The sequence below is a fragment of the Helianthus annuus genome, chromosome 11, assembly GCF_002127325.2.
Source record: "Helianthus annuus cultivar XRQ/B chromosome 11, HanXRQr2.0-SUNRISE, whole genome shotgun sequence".
NCBI lineage: Eukaryota > Viridiplantae > Streptophyta > Magnoliopsida > Asterales > Asteraceae > Helianthus > Helianthus annuus.
The window spans coordinates 59560525-59576387 of record NC_035443.2 but is presented as its reverse complement, the minus strand read 5'-3'; positions in this window follow the sequence as shown (position 1 = coordinate 59576387).

Genomic DNA, 15863 nt, shown 5'->3' with positions numbered 1-15863 from the left:
ACACATGATGCGATTGCGATTTCGAGCCACATATCGAGCGATTTGATTGCGAGATAGATCTAGCAAAACTGCGATTGAGTTACGATGTAGACTTACGACAGTCTTGCGTTGCTCCAATTGCTCTTCGGGGTGAACTTACCCAAGTCCATCGATGTGGCAATTGTGTTGTGTACGCAGACTTACGAGAAGTCTCGCAGTGATGCGATTTTGTTTTGTTACGCCTTGCGATCGATTGTAGTGTGTCGAAAATAACCATTATAATATAATAGGTCTAATAACGTCCAACTCCACATGGCACTTTCTTCACAGAGCTTTAGTAGTATGGTAAAGCACACCTTGCGTTACCCCTACTATTTATGCCCCGTGCCTTGGTGTCACGCTTTGTTGACATGGCCAAGACCCTTGGTCATGCTTTTAAACGTTCTGGCACCATTAGAACTTTACTACGATCTCCGTGCACTGACCAAAATAATCCCGTGTGCACCCGCGATTAGTTGTTCCTTGCACGTATATCGTACCTCATTCTAAGAGTGTTGTAAGGGTAAAATACGTTATATAGTACATTGTGCTAGCGTTTAGACGGTGCTCGAGTATAGGAGAAATAGAATCCACATTCGACGATAGACGAAATAAGTTCCACACATAAAAGAAAACGATAGCGATAAGTCGTATTATTGCAACAACATTAGAAGCAAAATAACGTTGCTGTGGAGGACACCTGCGGAGACTGTGGTTGTTGCTGACTTCCTTCAGAGTTGTGGTCCTGCGCGGCAGCGCCGTGTATGATGACCATACCAGTTGCAATTTGTGCAATAGCGACAATTTGCTTCTGGCGGGTGATGATACGTGCACGTGAAACACAGGGGATGAGGCCCATTGTAAGCACGTTTTGGTTGAACTGGGACTGATCGGAGAGGTTCGGGTTGCGGCAGCCCAGTTGTTGAAGAGTCTGGGCTCACGGTCTTTCGTTTGCGGCTAGGTTAGGCTTCCTGAGATGATGCAGTGTCATTGTCGGATTCGCCTGATGATTTGACGGAGACATTGTCGGAGTAATCCTTAGAAGAACCCTCAGAGGAGCTGTCAGATGAACCATCGACCGATTCTCCAGAGGAATCGTCGGATGAGTTGATGATGATTGCTTGATGAGCTTGTTTGACAGGCTTCTTGGAGAAGAACCCGTCCAAGACTCGTTTACTGTTGATCTCTGCGGCTAAACGGTAGGCTTCTTCGATGGTAGCAGGTCTTGCAGCTTCGACAAAATCACCCACACTCTTAGGTAAGCCGCGGAGGTACTTCGCGATGGCTTTCCTTGGAGTGTCAACTTGACTTGGGCAGCTTGCACTAAGCTGCTTGAACCTTGCTGTACAGCCAGCATTGTCACCTTCGGTTTGCTTGATTTCCCAAAATTCGTTTTCTAGTTTCTGGACTTCGTGAGGAGGACAATATTCTTCGTTCATGAGTCCCTTCAGCTCGTCCCAAGAGAGGGCGTAAGCTGCGGAGATTCCACGTTTATTGCGTTCGGCGGTCCACCAGTCGAGTGCTCGTGATTGAAATACCCCGGTAGCACAAGTAGTACGGAAACTATCGGGACACCCACTTTGTCGAAGGGTGACTTCGATAGAATCGAACCACTGGAGCAGTTGGGTCACACCTCCTTCACCTGTGAATTCCATCAGGTCACAAGCTTTGAAGTGTTTGTAGAGGAAAGTAGATTGCAGCTCTTCCGTCTTAGAATCCTTCGTGGCTCGAGAGTTACTGAGAGAGTGCACTTGAGCGACAATTTGAGGAATGAGCTTGACCACTTCCTTGGTCACAAGCGAGGCAATCCTCTTATCGGCGCTTCGTTTGGCTCTTCTCCTAGCTATTCGTCTCGAGATAGAGTTGTCGGAAGGCATCTAGACAGAGAGAGAGAGATTTGGAACGAGATTCGATCAAAATGATTTCGAGTTTACGATGCGATTGAGCGCGGTCGAAACTTGTAACGTGCAATATAAATAGACTTCACATAGGAGCCACATAGGAGACACGAAACTTCCTAGATTTTCACACAATGTCTTGATTGTACTTAGATATAGATAGTTGTAGTTCATACTTACACACATATATTATGGTTTAGAATGCGCGAGGACGCGTTGAGGGAGGGATTGAGAGAGAAATCGGGCAATTTGGACATTAGTTTTGTTGCGATCATTCAGTCTTTGTTTTGGATTGCGATGGTTGTGCGAGTTGTGCGTTTTGTAAAACAGGGAGCGAAAATGGATAATCGCAATTAAACACATAAAACGTAACTGAGTTCATCAAATCGTAAAATCCGGCGAGTTGTAGGCTTAGTTAGATACTCGGAGTGCCTCGGGTGTTTAGGCGTCGACTACCCAAGGTAACTCAATCACACCCAACAAGTTCGTGCACACGCGTTGACTCTGGAGGTTTATGCTTCCACTGGGATGCAGCTCATGGCATTCATCCTCCAAGTCGTCGCGTGGCTCGAGTCATTGTGATGGTCGAGTCCCTGGTGAGAGCTTTTTGAAAAATATTTTAGGGAGTGGAACGGTTCATTAAGGTACGGGTTTCACCCCTGACTTAACAGTTTCGTTCCCAATTTGTGGTTACGCTCATCGAATGAATCCGAGAGCTCCACTAGAATTTCGAAAGGGAGGCTTTCGTCGAGGTATGGATGTCACTCCTGACTCAACGAAAGATTCTCGTGCTAGAAAAATGCGCTGAGTGAGCAATCCTATCGAGAGTTACTGGTTTTCACACCTGGTCTCGACTGGATCGCTCGGTTGTGAGATGCGAGTATTTTCGAAAACATGTGTATTATGTCCGCCTTAGGAAGGCTAAGTAGTATTCCAGCCTTAGGAAAGGCTTCTTCGTGTGAAGTTGTAGTATGCGAGGTTCACACAAAGTCATAGTTTTTGAAATTTCGATCAGAAGCATCAGGTAGGCGCAATACAAACCCTACTGAGTTCGTACGAGGCAGCCTGTGGGTGCTTAGACTATAGACTAGGTCGTTCTCTAAGACGTCGACCCGGACTAGGTCGAGTCTTGCCTAATTCCCTATAGTTATGGCTCTGATACCAATCTGTCACACCCCAACCGATGGCGGAATCATCGGGGCGCGGCACTAGGCGAATCAGATTACTCAAGAGAATCCATAACGACTATATTGCGATAATATTCATTAAATTTGTTATCCCATACTAACAAACAATACAATCACATAAGTTATCACAGATTTCTTGTCCTCTCGAACAATTCAAATCCGACAACCTAGATTTTAGGTGAGTTTCTAGACTTCCTAGCTTGATTTGAGGTAGACTTCGACTAAACCTGCAACATACGTTAAAATATTGTCAATACAAAAGTATTGGCGAGTATACAGGTTTGATATGTAGTAGTATAATAGATTAAAGTGCGGCGAATTTCCACATGCATAAACGTAATACACGACATATATACTCACAAAACTGATACTACCAGCTAAGTCCTCGATGCTTGATTCTTCAATGGCATAACTAGACCCCGTCGGGCGCAATAGTACTATACTAGTCGTGGTGGGACGTCACGAGTATAAGTCCTAGCATACATGCAACTAGCATCACGTATATCTATGCAAACAGTTATTCGCAAGTGATAAATTGACAATTTGAATCATTCGTTTGATAAGTTCGATTTGTAAGGAACGTATGTTACACCCAAAATTCGATAAAAAGGATCAAGTATACTCACAGTGCGTATTTGGTTGGATTCACGGGATGATGCCTGAGAATGCCTTGATTACATGAGTATTGGACTACGCGTTAAATGGTATCGGAATACACGAATTTGGACGAAGTTAGATCGAAAGTTGGCCCATTCGGATAGGCTGTTCGATCGAATGGTCAGCTCGATCGAGTGGGCTGCCCGATCGGCCAGCCCGTCCGGTCGGCTAGCCTGGCCGATCGGCTGGACCGCTCGGTCGGTTGGGCCGCTCGATCGGCTGGACCGCTCGGTCGGCTGGGTCGTTCGATCGGCTGGGCCGCTCGATCGGCCAGCCTGTCCAGCTATTTTTCGATGATTTTCGCGTGTTTTTCGGTGGTTTTGGTCGAGACGTTTTGCTGTAACATGTTGAACAACTGAATTCACATCAATTCCGACTTGTTCTAACGGCCGGGAATCACCCCGTTCCATCAGAATCGACCGTTCTTGGCGGTTTTTCCGTGTTTAACCCGAAATTGGTCGTCTCATCGTTAAGAATCAGATCTTTGACCAACACGACACTAAGAATGAGTAGAAGGTCGGTATAAGCTCTGGTTCTACCGTTTTTAAGTATAGATCTGATGTGAAAACCTTGATTATTATTGCGGAATTCACTTAGATCTGAGTTGTTCTTGGTGGAATGAGGCCAGCACTTGAAGTTCATAAGAACTTCATGATGTCATCACTCTAGAACATCTCAAATCCGTAACTTCTCGGTTAGAAAACATGGATTTAGACGAGATTTACGTAAAAATCGTATGGAAACCATTCGGATCTGGGTTGTTCTTCATGGGATGACATCACCTTTGAGGAACTCCATGGTGACATCACCCTAGAACACTCCAAATCCGTTGATTTCACGGTTAAAAGTTGAGATTTGAAAGGTAGAAAGGTGAAGAAATGCGTATAGATCAAGGAAGTACAAGATTCGAGTTAAAAACTTACAAGAATCGCGAGAAATCGAGAGATTAAGGGGCTGGAACGTCTTGGTGGAGTAGCAGCAGCAACAACAAGTGTTTGGGGGTGAAAAGGGGTATTTATAGGCAAGGAAGGAGGGAAAAGGAGGAAAGGTGGGCTGGATCGGTTGGCCCGTTCGGTCGGCCAGCCCAACCGATCGGCTGGCCTGTCCGATCGGGCAGCCCAGCCGATCGGCTGGTCCGTTCGATTGGGTGGCCCAGCCGGTTGGCTGTCCTGTCCGATCGGGCGGCCCAGCCGATCGACTGGCCCAGCCGTTTGGCTGGCCCGTCCGTACGGAAGCCTTTAGTCCTCGTTTTTGGTGCGTTTTCGACTGTTTGGGTCATATTTTCAGATATTCATATTACCATTTAATTACTTATCATAAATACTCACAAAAGGGTCGTATATACGTATCTATATAACCAATATTCGGTGCGATGATCGAGTTACCCGTGCCTTCGAGTGCGTTCTTCGATGTGATGTGCCACAATGATTATCGGGGCACTACTTGCTCGTGTTGCCGTCATCGTCACGATGGCTGGAGACATGGTACTCACCCGATAGTCTTTGTTAGCGTTGCTGAAGAAACACTAGATAAATGGTCAGAACCGAAATATCTAGGGGGTTTGAATCCGCATAAAAGGGTTAGCTCTCTCTCGGTTGATTCAGTTGCTGCTGAACTTCTTCTCCGGTGATTCTGCAAAAAAGAGCACCGTTAGCCTCGCCAAGGGGAGAAGAGGGTTCTCTCCTTGACCCGACTCCGGTGTGAGAATAAGTATTGGTAATGGAGAAGAGAAAGTATTTGAGAAGTGAGTGTGACCTGAGTTTATACCTGAACAGTTCTCGTATTTATAACCGGGAGTTTGGGAGGGAAAACCTGTTATTGAAAAGATGACGGAAGATGCTAACGCCGTAGCGGTTATATTTTCTTCCGTTAAGTTCTTTGATCCCACGTCAAGTTGCCTCGATCCGATGTGAATGCACACGGATCGTGGTTTGATCTATGGCTGGGGGATTGCCACGGGGAAAGTGATTAAGTGGAGATCATTCTCCAATTGCATGCTTTCGTTGTGGTTTCAGGGATGCCTGTGGTAATGACACGTGTCCAGACGGTTGTAACCGTCTGGGTGGTGCACGATCATATTCTTTCTAGAGGATTACTGCTGTAATCTAGTGTGACACCTTACTGTGTGGACACAGATGTATAAATCCCAAGTCTGGGCAAAATAATATCCAAGTTTGGATATTTGGGTGGAAGTATTGATCTTCAGGATTTTAATCCTTTGCTAATGGAAGAAGGCGCAAGGATTTTATGCTTTCCTTTGGGCGCGCGACTATAAATTGTTGATTACTTTCTCCCTTTTGTAAGACCAATGCGCGACCGCGCAAGGTTAAAAGGTTGAAAGGCCAGTTTGTGGTATGGTCTCAAATCCTTTTTATGAGGTTTTTGGGACCTTACCCCTTCAAGTCCCCCCCAGTCTAGTGTTGTACTTATGCAAATAAGTGGAGCACTGGACTTATGAGAAGGAAATGCTTTTTGGGCGCGAGACGTAAGAAATCTTTTCTTGGAAGCTTTATTTTGTTGGAAAAGGGGAAAAACGTGACTTTGTAATCATGCTCTGACATGTAATGACGTCAACTGGCAGTAAGAGTGGGCATTTTTCTCTTTGGTCTTGAGATTTGTAGTGGCGCTTGTCAGACTTCATTAATGAGGAAATGACCCTGGTTCCTGTAGCGCCGTTTGGATGTGATGTAATTCTGATAGTTAATGATGGGTAGGTTTCTCCTTTCCCGAGGTTGAGTTCTCTTTATATATATGTATTTTCGAGATACCTTGTCTCCTAGTTGATTCTTATCAAAAAAGATGAAACGTTCTTACCATACTCGTCTCTTGCTGGATGTTTTTAGGGTGTATGAAGCTGCTGAAGGTCTTATACTTCTTTCTTGTTCATCGCCACTCACTACTATTCCGGTAAAGAATCTGGTCAAACCTGTTTCTCCGGTGGTTGTTGATTCTGACTGCAAGGCTCTTCAGCATACGGATGTTACTGCTGGTGCTAGTATTGTGTTGGATGCCGATGGGTTGATGGCTCGGTTCCCGATTTATCAAAAAGGAGAATGCCGGTTAGTGTATCAACGCCGGAAAATTCGTCGGAGTGAGCAGGTGTCTGTTGTTGATGATGATTCCGATGCTGGTTAGGTGTTTAACCTTAGGACCAGTTTTCGTCTTTTGTTGATGCTTTTTGTAAGTTTTTGGTACTGGACAATTTTTTGAAGATCATTGCTATGATCTTGTTAAGTGTTTATGTTACACTTTTTTGATGATGTATATTGTGATATACTTCTACTCCCGTAGGGTTTAATTCTTGTATGTGTGGATTACAATATGTTGCATGTGTATAATTGCTTTTGGATAGGTAAGGCGAATGAGGGATGGTATTGTGCTCATGTGTGAACGTTTGTCTAAAAGGCACAACAGCTTGCCTGTTTTAGACTGTTCATGAGGTGTACAATGTTTGACCATATTGTTTTCGCGCGAACCAAAGAAATTACATGCAATTTGTAATAAACAGTGATATAAGTAAAAATGATGTTTGTATTGATAAGAGCGCAAGGCTTGTGATACAAGACATAATAAAGAAATACATTGCCTGTATGTTCTTTCCGCTTTTATAGACTTGGTTCATATGTAACACCTGCGCAACTGTTGTGCGTTCCAGGTGCGAGGGACTAGGGTCCCATCGATCCTTTTTAGGGTATATGCCCCCTTGCCTAGGACCTCGTTAATGACGTATGGTCCTTCCCATCTTGGCGCTAATTTGTCGGGCTTTTCAGCGTTTGAAGCCTCATTGTCGCGCAAAACAAAATCGCCGGGGACAAAGGTGCAAACACGGACGCGCGCATTGTAATATTTTTCGAGCTTGGATTTGTACCTTGCTTCCGTTATGGCGGCGTTCTCGCGCCTCTCTTCCAGAAGATCCAAATCCATTCTTCGCTCTTGTTCATTGTTCTGTTTTTCCATGGCTATCATGCGCGGTGACGGTAAACCTATCTCAGCTGGAATGACGGCCTCAGACCCATAGACTAGACTGAACGGAGTTTCGCCGGTGCTAGTCTTTGGCATTGTTCGATGCTCCCAGAGGATGCTGGGAAGTTCGTCAACCCACCCTCTGCGCGCTGTCCCAAGTCGCGCTTTTATGCCGTCAACGATTTGTTTGTTTACGCTTTCTACCTGAGCGTTCGCTTGAGGATGCGCAACGGAGGCACAGTTGTGCTCGATCTTCATTTCTTTGAACCATTTTTGAAGATCTTCTGCGGCGAAGTTTGTACCATTGTCAGAAATAATGCGCAATGGTAATCCAAATCTGCAAATGATATGTTCCCATATAAATTTGCGGATTAGCATTGCTGTTGTTGAGGCCAAAGCTTTAGCTTCCACCCATTTTGTGAAGTAATCCACCACGACGATGATGAATTTTACTACACCCGGCGCGTCAGGAAATGGGCCAACAAGATCGATGCCCCACTGTTGGAATGGCCAGGCGGAAGTAACGGGAATTAGCGGATTTTTGGGTCGGAATGTCTTTGGTGCGTGGCGTTGACATGCCTCGCATCTTCTTAATAGGTCAACTGCGTCCATGTGCATTCCTGGCCAGTAGTATCCGGCGTTCATTATTTTTGCCACGACCATGCGCGGTCCTGCGTGTATCCCGCATAATCCCTCGTGGATTTCTCTGACTAGGTATTGGGCGTCTGTTTTATCAACACAGTGTAGTAATGGGCCCATGAATGATTTTCGATAAAGGACGCCATCTGCCATCTCGTAATTTATTGCTTTGTGTTGTATTTTTCAAGCTTCTGCCTTTCCTTCTGGAAGTTTTCCGTGTTGAAGGTACAAGATAATTGGAGACATCCAGGATGGATCTCCCATTTCTATGACGCTTACTTGCTTGAGATGAATGGAAGGGTTGGATAATACCTCTATGCGTACCTCCTTTGCTAAGTGCTTAAAGCTGGTAGCAGCTAACTTGCTTAGCGCGTCAGCGTGCTTGTTCTCGCTTCTGTTTATGTGATTAACTTTGAATGTTTGAAATTGGCTGATTAACATCCGCGCTTGTTCAAGGTATAACGCCATAGCTTCCCCTTTTGCATCATAACGACCGTTAACTTGTTCGGCTACTAGCTTTGAGTCAACGTTGGCTTCAAGGTTTCTTGCCCCCATTTTGAGTGCTAGACGGAGACCTGCTAAAAATGCTTCGTATTCTGCTTCATTGTTGGTACTTTGGAAATCTAAGCGTATGGCATATGTAAGTTCGTGATTATCCGGACTGACTAATCGGAGGCCTGCTCCTGCTCCATCATCATTGGAAGCACCATCTGTGTGTAAGGTCCAGACCCTGTCGTCGAAAACAGGTGTTGGGTTCTGGATTGCCTCACATTCTTGTATTTTATCGATGGGAACTTCAGTGGCGAAGTCTGCTAGAACTTGCCCTTTGAATGTTGGTCTTGGTCTGTAAAAAATGTTGTAGCCTCCCAGCTCAATGGCCCATTTAGCTAATCTTCCCGCCACGTCAGGTTTTGACAAGATTTGGCCTAAATGATAATTCGTGAGAACTGTGATGACATGGCCTGAGAAGTACCTGCACAAGCGTCTGGATGCGTGTATTAGTGCTAGAACCAATTTCTCTATCATTGAGTAACGAGTTTCGGGGCCAGTGTGTGACACCCCAGGAAAACCAGTGAACGATATAACTTACCTAGCTTCCTCAGTGAGTACGTACCAAATTTCGGGACGAAATTTCTTTTTAGTTGGGGATAATGTGACAACTCGTAATTCCGAATCTACTTTGTGTAACGTTACGTGCAAATGTGAGCTTTATTAATTGATCTAGTGCATGATTGTTATGATTATTTGCTTGTGTTATGTAATGTATGTACGTATATAATGGCCCAAACGCACAACATGATCTGATCGCACAACACACACCCGATCACACAAGCCCACTTGGGGCCGTATCCATTGTAATCGGACCAAAGGGGCAGCCCGTGATGGGCCGGCCCACTCCTTTTCTACGCAAACAAGAACCCATCTTTGGGGTTTGTTTTCTCATTTGTTACAACTCTCATACACACACAAGAACCCTAGTTTTCTCTCTCCCTACCTCACGAATTCGCGGCAGCCGGATCCCTTATCTCGAAGATTTTCTTGTTCGTTGTTTGGATCACTCTCTCCGTGGTTGATTCTAATCGGTTAGTTCTTGTGTCTATCGATTGTATGATTGATGATATTATGTTATGTGTGCTATAATAACCTTGTATGATAATCTAGGGTTCTTGATAGCATGGGTGATTATGATGTTAATTGATGGTGTTCTTGATAATCGGATCACATGTATACTTGATAATGTTCATACGGTTTGGATTGCATGACCTAGAGTTAGAACCGAACACATAGTAATCGGCTGTGATATGATATAAGTCGGATGTATGTTAATGATTGTGTTTGATGTTCATGATATGTGTAGGTTTAGGGTTCATGTGAAATTCATAATAAGAACCTTGTTTGATCGAAAGTATGTTAATCGAATAGTTGGAAATTGTATTGATTGATTTGTGTAAAATTGGAAACTATTAATTAGTTGTAACCGATTTCTTAATATCCGGAATGTTTAAACAATCGCACAAGCTCCAATCGTACAAGATCAGATCATACAAATCTGATCCGAACGCACAAGAGCTCGATCGCACATCTTGGGTACCAGGTTTTATGCACATGGTACCGGCTAGTTATGCATGATCGCACAACATTTTGGGTATCGTACAAGCAAGTGTCGACCGCACAAGATGTTGGGCCACACACTGATATTGAACTTGTCACGTTATTGGGCCGAACAGCCCAAATCACCATCGCACAATCCATTCGGATCGCACAAGCCAACCTGATCGCACAAAGTTTATCGGACCGCACAAGTCACTATACCTTATTGGGCCGATATGCTAATTGGACTATTTACTTATGTGTTGGGCTTAATTATAGTTGGGCCGGGATATGTTGGATCGCACAACATGTTGTGGATCGCACAACATGTTGGGCCGATTACTTTTGGGCTTATTTCAAATCGCACAAGTTGAATGCACTACTTGACTGTTAAGTTGTTGTCATGATCTATAACGTGTTTGTAACATGTTAACTCTGTGTAATCATACGTGCTATACTTGAGTCAAAACCTGACTTGTGTGGTAACCCTGTTAGGACGTGGTTGACCACCCTTAGTTCAAGAACCTTTTGTGTATCTGCCGAGCAAACCAAGGTGAGTTCACACAGCCAAGGCATGGGGTTCCCGGGTGGGAATGGGATTGGATGACTTATTGTATATACTCAGATGATAGAACCTAACGATAAGATACGGCTAGACTAGTAACACTTATTGAACTGATCTTCGCACACCTGCCAAGGGTTGGCCGCGATATTATGACTGACTTCGCACACCTGCCTCAGGAAGGCCGCGAACTGAATTTACTAATCTTCGCACACCAGCCTGGGAGGCCGCGATACAAATAAACCTAGTCTAGAATACTTGGGAAAAACATTCCCTAATATCTTCGCATACCTGCCTGGGAGGCCGCGATGGAAACTAATACGATACATGACATAACGAACATACTACTACTCACACTATACTATTACTGAACTGTTAACTGTGAACTCGCTCAACTAGTTGTTGACTCTCTACTGCATGCCTTGCAGGACCTTAGGTACTTATGGAGCTTGCACAAGGAGGAGCAGGTCGTTGTGGACAAAGATTCATGAATGCTTGCTAAACACTTATGACATTTCAGATTTATTATTTATATTGGGTTTATTTACATGCTTCCGCTACTTAAACAAAGTTGGTCTGAACATCAATTGTATTGAATTGAGTTTTACGAACTACTTTAATTATTATACACTATGTTCAATATGATTAATGGCTTGATCCTGGTCATGTCACGCCTCCAAGCGGTGGTACTCCGCGGGTGGATTTTGGGGGTGTGACACAGTGAGCATTTTACTGATATAGTAGATTGGAGTCTGGATATTTTCCCGTTCTACCATTAATACTGCGCCTACCGCTACTTCCGCGGCTGACAGATATAAGATTAACGGTTCTTTTTCTTTTTCTTTTGGCGCGGTCAGTGTTGGCAGCTGAATTAAACATTCTTTCATTTGCTTGAATGCTGCTTCTGCTTCAGGCGTCCATTGAAAAGGAGTTTTCTTTCCGCAGTTTCGCAGCGTACTGATAAATGGATAAGATTTTGCCGCATGATTAGCCAAGAATCTGTTTAGAGCTGCTAATCGTCCGGCGAGCCTTTGCATTTCTTTGACTGTTGCAGGTGATGGCATTAGCTGGATAGCCTGCACTTTTTCTGGATTAACCTTAAAGCCGTCTCTTGTAACTATGAAACCCAAAAATTTTCCTTCTTCCATGCCGAAGGAGCATTTTGTCGGGTTAAGTTTTAAGTTCACGCTACGTAAGGAATCGAACGTGTGCTGGATATTGTTGAGCATTGTCTCCTCTTCATGGCTCATGATGACGAGGTCATCCATGTATACTTCGACAGTTTTGCCAATATCCCCGCTGAAGACTGTGTCCATTAGGTGTTGATAAGTTGCGCCTGCGTTGCGCAAGCCAAACGACATTTTCGTGTAGCAGTAGATGCCTTTATCTGTGCGGAACGCGGTTTTGTCTTCGTCTTCTTTTTTCATCTGGACCTGGTGATAACCCTTATAACAGTCGAGAAAGCATTTCCATCTGAATGATGCTAGAGAGTCGACTTTTTTGTCTATCTCTGGGAGCGCGTAGCAATCTTTGGGGCATGCTTTGTTTAGGTCCTTGAAGTCGACACACATTCTCCACCCGCCGCTATGTTTTTGTACCATCACTGGGTTGGCAACCCATGTATGGTATTTCACTTCGCGCAAGATTCCCGCATTGAGTAACTCTGTCACTTGCTCGTCCATTGCTTTTGCTTTTTCTTCACTGAAGCTGCGCCTCCCCTGAGCAACAGGTTCTACTGATGGTTTGATGTTTAGACAATGTTGCGCGATGTCGCGTGGAACTCCAGTCATGTCTGCTGGGCACCAGGCAAATATATCTTTGTTGTTAGACAACAACTCTTTCAGTTGTATGCGTGTTGCTGGTGAAATGGCTTGTCCTAGCAGAATGGTCTGCTCTGGGTATTCGTTGTTCAGAACCCATTTCTCTGGTTCGTTTGGTGCCGAAGATTTGACTACCTTTGCTGGTGGTTCATCGTCCACGGACATGACTTCTTTGCTTGAATAGAGAATTGCAACTCCGGTTTCTGTCGGAAATCCACAAGCAGCATGTGGAATGGAAGTGATCATGCTGAATTCTCTTTGTGACCTCCTTCCGAGCAAAACATCATGACGTGATGTTGCTGGCATGACCATGAAATTGACTGTAACTGTTCATGAATGTTCGCCATTTGATAAAGTCACCGGGAAAGCGATTTGCCCTAATGGGAATACAGCTTCATTACAGAACCCGGTGAGGGGAAAATCGACCGGTTCTAAACGTGCTTTATCTTCCGAATCGAACTGTTTAAAGCACTGTTCGTATATGATGTCCATCGAGCTTCCTGGATCTATGAACATATAGTCCGTTCGGTAATGACCGAAAATACCAGTGATAATCACTGGTCGTTCTTCCTGAGGGCTCCCAGGAACAACAGGGAACACGACTTGCTGTTCTCTCCAATGTTGATCATAGTTTCGTTTATTTGGTCTTCGTGACGGACCTCCTTGAACCATGTGTATTTGTTTCTGATAACTGCTATCTCTGGATTGGCTGGATTGGATGTCCCCCCAACGTGGTGTTGGTGGGTCCAATTCTGTAGTATTGATTTCTTTTCCAGATCTGATGTTTGCGAAATCAGATCTGGCGATTTGCATAACGATTGTGTCTAAAGCAGCTTGGCATCTGTTAACCCAATGTTCTGGGGATCCTTCTATTTGGAAATTGTTTCCGACTTTTGGTCGAGGACCAGGTTGCCGGTGAGAAGACGAATTTCCTGCCATGTGCAACAACAGAAAAATGGAATGAACTGAATCGAAACGAGGTAGAAACTAGAAAAACTGAGAAAACGGTGGGCGCCAATGAGGAAACACTAGATAAATGGTCGGAACCGAAATATCTAGGGGGTTTGAATCCGCATAAAAGGGTTAGCTCTCTCTCGGTTGATTCAGTTGCTGCCGAACTTCTTCTCCGGTGATTCTGCAAAAAAGAGCACCGTTAGCCTCGCCAAGGGGAGAAGAGGGTTCTATCCTTGACCCGACTCCGGTGTGAGAATAAGTATTGGTAATGGAGAAGAGAAAGTATTTGAGAAGTGAGTGTGATCTGAGTTTATACCTGAACAGCTCTTGTATTTATAACCGGGAGTTTGGGAGGGAAAACCTGTTATTGAAAAGATGACGGAAGATGCTAACGCCGTAGCGGTTATATTTTCTTCCGTTAAGTTCTTTGATCCCACGTCAAGTTGCCTCGATCCGATGTGAATGCACACGGATCGTGGTTTTATCTATGGCTGGGGGATTGCCACGTGGAAAGTGATTAAGTGGAGATCATTCTCCAATTGCATGCTTTCGTTGTGGTTTCAGGGATGCCTATGGTAATGACACGTGTCCAGACGGTTGTAACCGTCTGGGTGGTGCACGATCATATTCTTTCTAGAGGATTACTGCTGTAATCTAGTGTGACACCTTACTGTGTGGACACAGATGTATAAATCCCAAGTCTGGGCAAAATAATATCCAAGTTTGGATATTTGGGCGGAAGTATTGATCTTCAGGATTTTAATCCTTTGCTAATGGAAGAAGGCGCAAGGATTTTATGCTTTCCTTTGGGCGCGCGACTATAAATTGTTGATTACTTTCTCCCTTTTATAAGACCAATGCGCGGCCGCGCAAGGTTAAAAGGTTGAAAGGCCAGTTTGTGGTATGGTCTCAAATCCTTTTTATGAGGTTTTTGGGACCTTACCCCTTCAGTTGCTTGTTTACGTTTTGACACCTCACAGTTATCGAGGAGGGTAGATTAAGCCCTCACTCAACATCATCGTGAGTGTTATAATTTATGAAAATAGGTTTGTAATAGCGATAGAATATGCGTAATTATTCGATTATACTTCGATTTAGTGATATACCTGATTTAGTTACATTATGATCCGAATCTCTGGTGCTAGGCGTAACGAGTGTATCGAGTAGTAATAGCGCACGAAAGTGCGGGTTGTTACACGATACTTCCGTATACGCCAAGAGATGACGGCTTCGACTTTTCGGTGTGTCCCCTTTAGAGGATCTATTAGTTACAACAGCACACGATTAGCATTTTGCAATGTTTCATCGTTTTTTATGCTGAGGGTGGTGCTATATTTCAAGCAATGCGGAAAGTATTATTCGGGGACTAGGTCAGAACTTCCGTTCAGCAGAAGTCCCGGAATAATACCCCAGATATCACTGAGTATAAAGACCTAGTATCTCAGAATAAGGGACCTTTCAAACGAGATTTCAGGGGTTACCTATATATCCAAGTAGTGTTCCCCACGAATTACGCAAGTTTGAAATTTTAGGTTTATATCCCAAATAAATCTACTAAATGTGCGAAAACCTATCGATACATCATCAGCGAGACTGTTTAACTCATTTAATCTTTACAATTCTTTAGCATACTGTAACTGTCTAGTCGATGTACTATCATTTTCCCTTTTTACACAAGCTCTTTTTCAATTTTCTATTGTTTTTGGATTTTGAAATTTTATCATGTTTTTGTATTTTTTGTATTTTTTACTGTTTTTGTATTTTTCTGAAAATATATCTACTCCCCCTAAATAACAAAACAAGTAAAAAAACGACAAACCATTGCAGATTGTTTCTCATCTTCATCCGCAACAGTACTCTCATCAACGCTAATAATGCCATCCGACACCGAAAGAAGCTTCATACCGTTCAGTTTTAACAGATATTTAAACCGAGTTTGGTCAAAAGTTTTGGTATGTAAATCAGCTTTCTGTTCGTCAGTGTGGATTTTCTCAATTCGAATCAACTTCTTCTCGAAGCAATCTCGAATGAAGTGATGTCGAATTTCTATATGTTTAGTTTTAGCGTGATGTAC